This window comes from Jatropha curcas, chromosome 3, assembly GCF_041381405.1.
Source record: "Jatropha curcas cultivar XTBG-Jc1 chromosome 3, XTBG_Jcur_1.0, whole genome shotgun sequence".
In the NCBI taxonomy this organism is placed as follows: domain Eukaryota; kingdom Viridiplantae; phylum Streptophyta; class Magnoliopsida; order Malpighiales; family Euphorbiaceae; genus Jatropha; species Jatropha curcas.
Window position 1 is genome coordinate 22,010,428 of NC_143153.1, and position 4,449 is coordinate 22,014,876.

Here is a 4,449-nt window from a genome sequence, read left to right on the forward strand (position 1 = left end):
AGACATGGCAAACGAAAACGAAAACGAGAATGAAAACATAGTCGGGCCACCACTTCAACATCCGGTCCGTACCTTAAGGGATTATACAACACCTAATCCGAATGGGACAACCTCAAGTATTACTAGACCTAGGGTAGAAGCTAATAACTTTGAGATTAAACCCGCAATTATCCAAATGCTCTCTACCTCAATCCAATATGGGGGTTTGCCTAGTGAAGATCCTAATGCTCACATCACCAATTTTCTGGAAATTTGTGACACATTCAAACAAAATGGTGTTTCTGAAGATGCAATCAAATTAAGACTTTTCCCATTCACTCTTAGGGATAAAGCAAGGTCCTGGTTACAATCGTGTCCCGCTGGAAGTTTTACAACATGGGATGAATTAGCTCAAAAATTCCTAGCTAAATTCTTTCCATCCTCAAAAACCACCAAGTTGCGCAATGAGATAATGACATTCGCTCATCATGATCAAGAGAGCTTGTATGAAGCTTGGGAAAGATTCAAGGACTTGTTAAGAAAGTGCCCACATCACAGTTTGCCCAAGTGGTTACAGGTACAAACTTTCTATAATGCATTATCTCCTAACATCAAAATTACCTTAGATGCAGCTACAGGTGGATCCTTTGAAAAGAAAGGAATTGATGAAGCATATGAGTTGATAGAGGAAATGGCAAGCAACAGCCACTACCAAAACAATACCGAAAGAAGAAGAACTGCAGGAGTCTATGAAATAGACACCATTACAGCACTTAATGCCAAGGTAGATAACATGGTAAGGAAATTGGACATGTTAACTACTAATCCTGTAAATTTTGTTATGCAAGTTTGTGATAGGTGCAATAGACAACATGGAATTGGGGAATGCATCATGGACTCTTTAAATCCACAAACTTTAGAGCAAGTGAACTATGTGATGAATCAAGGAAGAAAGAATTACCCTTATTCAAATTCATATGATAACAGGTTAAGGAATCATCCTAATCTATCCTATGGTAATCCTAACAATGCCTTGAATGCACCACCTGGTTTCCATCCTCCGGAAAAGAAATCTCATGATGACCTCCTCACTGCTCTTTCCAAATCACACATGGAATTCATGAATGAAACTAGAGAGAACCATAAAATCCAGCAGGCTGCAATAAGAAATTTGGAAATTCAGCTAGGGCAGTTTGCAAACATGATGGCATCTCGACCTCAAGGTACGTTACCTAGCAATACTGAAAAGAATCCAAAAGAACAAGTGCAGGCTATTACCTTGAGGAGCGACAAACAAATAGATGAACCACCAAGGAAAGAAAAAGAAGAAAAAGAACAAACAAAGGTGCCTATCATTGACTTAGAAGAACAGGAAAAGGTAAAACCCTATGTTCCCCCTATTCCCTTTCCACAAAGACTAAAGAAAGCACAAGATGACAAAAGCTTCCTCAAGTTCCTGGATGTGTTTAAGAAGCTCCAAATCAATATTCCTTTTGCTGAAGCTCTTGCTCAAATGCCTAGCTATGCTAAATTCCTAAAAGATATCTTGAGCAAGAAACGAAGAATTGATGATCAAGGAACGGTAATGTTAACCGAGGAGTGCAGTGCAATTATCCAAAACAAACTGCCTCCAAAGTTAAAAGATCTAGGAAGTTTTTCTATCCCTTGTAACACTGGTAATCTTGACTTTGAAAAAGCTTTGGCAGATTTAGGTGCTAGCATTAATCTTATGTCCTATGAAGTTTTTAAGATGCTAGGTATGGGAGAGCTCAAACCAACAAGGATGTCTTTGCAACTAACAGATCGTTCAATTAAATATCCTAGAGGAATTGTAGAAGACGTGCTTGTAAAGGTAGGTACATTCATCTTTCCTGTTGATTTTGTTATTCTTGACATTGATGAGGACAGGGAAGGATCTTTAATTCTGGGAAGGCCCTTTCTTGCAACTGCAAGAGCATTAATTGATGTTTATGAGGGTAAGTTGACCTTAAGAGTTGGACAAGAAGAGATTGTCTTTGATGTACTTAAATCTTGTAAACTTCCTATGGATTATGGAGACTGTTTTAGAATTGATGTTGTTGATGAATGTGTGGAGAACACTTTGCATGTCGAAAATAACATTAATGGACCGAGCACCCTGATTGAAAAAGAAAAGGAACTTCCTAAGCATGAACTGAAACAACTTCCACCTCATTTAAAACATGCATTCTTAGGTGAGAACCATTCTTTTCCTGTTATTATTTCTTCTCACTTAATGCTTGATCAAGAGGAAAGGTTGTTGCAGGTTCTACGTAGGCACAAGAAAGCATTAGGGTGGTCTATCTCGGATCTACAAGGAATAAGCCCAAGTGTGTGCATGCATAAAATCTTGATGGAAGAAAACTACAAACCTTCAATCGAGCACCAAAGGCGACTGAACCCAAACATGAAGGAGGTAGTCAAAGCCGAAATCATCAAACTCCTAGATGCCGGCATCATTTATCCAATTTCAGACAGTAATTGGGTAAGTCCTGTCCAAGTTGTCCCAAAGAAGGGAGGTATGACTGTTATCTCTAATGAAAACAATGAACTAATCCCCACAAGAACAGTCACAGGTTGGCGTGTGTGCATAGATTATAGAAAACTAAATAAAGCAACACGCAAGGACCATTTTCCCCTTCCCTTTATTGATCAAATGCTTGAGAGACTTGCAGGTTATCCTTTTTATTGTTTTCTAGATGGCTATTCAGGGTACTTCCAAATACCTATAGCCCCTGAAGACCAAGAGAAAACTACATTCACATGTCCTTATGGCACTTTTGCCTACAAGAGAATGCCTTTTGGGCTATGCAATGCCCCTGCAACCTTTCAAAGGTGCATGATGTCCATCTTTTCAGATATGGTAGAAAAATTTATTGAAATATTCATGGATGACTTTTCTGTGTTTGGTTCTTCCTTCGATGCATGCCTTCATAATTTATCTTTAGTAATGCAACGATGTGAAGATACTAACCTTGTGTTAAATTGGGAAAAATGTCACTTCATGGTTAGTGAAGGTATTGTCTTAGGGCATAAAATCTCTCAAAAAGGGATTGAAGTAGACAAGGCAAAAATTGAGGTAATTGAAAAACTACCTCCTCCTAACACAGTGAAAGGTATAAGAAGTTTTCTTGGGCATGCAGGATTTTACAGGAGATTCATAAAGGATTTCTCAAAAATCACTAAACCTCTTTGCAATCTACTAGTTAAAGATGTTCCTTTTGATTTTGACAAGGAGTGTTTAGATGCTTTTAACAGGTTGAAGAAGGAGTTAATCTCAGCCCCGATCATCACTACACCAGATTTGACTTTACCCTTTGAACTAATGTGTGATGCTAGTGATCATGCTGTAGGAGCTGTTCTTGGACAAAGAAAAGACAAGAAGTTGCATGTTATTTATTATGCAAGTCGCACATTGAATGATGCGCAATTAAACTATGCAACTACGGAAAAAGAATTGTTGGCTATTGTTTTTGCTTTTGACAAATTCAGGGCATATCTAATTGGAGCTAAAACAATAGTCTACACAGATCACTCTGCCATCAAATACTTGCTGGAAAAGAAAGATGCAAAGCCGAGACTCATTCGTTGGGTACTTTTATTGCAAGAATTTGACCTAGAAATTCGCGACAAAAAGGGGACCGAGAACCTCGTTGCTGACCATCTTTCCAGGCTTGAATTGGGGGAAGAAGATACAAGCGAGCTACAAATCAATGAAAGCTTTCCTCATGAGCAACTTCTTCTAGTAGCAAATGCTCAAACCCCCTGGTACGCTGACATAGTTAATTATCTTGTTTGCAAAATTCCTCCTCACAATTTTTCTTACCAACAAAGGAAAAAAAATTTTCATGATATCAAATTCTACTATTGGGAGGAGCCATTTTTGTTCAAGTATTGCAGTGATCAGCTTTTCAGAAGATGTATACCGGAAACTGAAATAGAAAGTGTCCTTAAATTCTGCCATTCAATGGAATGTGGAGGTCACTTTGGAGCAAGCAAAACAGCTGCGCGTATACTAGAAAGTGGTTTGTATTGGCCTAATCTCTTTAAAGATGCTTATAACTATGTTCGTCTATGTGATCGTTGTCAAAGGTTAGGTAACATTTCGAAGAGACATGAGATGCCCCTAAATAGCATCCTTGAAGTCGAAATCTTCGACGTATGGGGTCTGGACTTCATGGGACCTTTTCCACCATCATATTCAAATCAATACATTCTAGTGGCAGTGGATTATGTGTCAAAATGGGTAGAGGCTGTTGCTCTTCCAAATAACGATGCCAAAAGTGTAATGAGCTTCATCAAGAAAAACATTTTTACAAGGCATGGTACTCCTAGGGCAATAATCACGGACGGAGGTAAGCATTTTTGCAATAAATATTTAGATTCCCTTCTTGCAAAATATGGTGTCACTCATCGTGTAGGTACTCCATATCATCCTCAAACAAGTGGACA

The 4,449-nt window shown here is 38.5% G+C and overlaps 1 non-coding gene across 1 annotated transcript; it reads right to left on the reverse strand.

Annotated features, from left to right (window-relative positions):
* Positions 1–433: 433 nt before the first annotated feature.
* LOC149497703 (small nucleolar RNA R71) lies at positions 434–539 on the reverse strand. Its single transcript, XR_016320266.1, has one exon. It is a non-coding gene; the product is annotated as a small nucleolar RNA R71 (small nucleolar RNA).
* Positions 540–4,449: the final 3,910 nt, after the last annotated feature.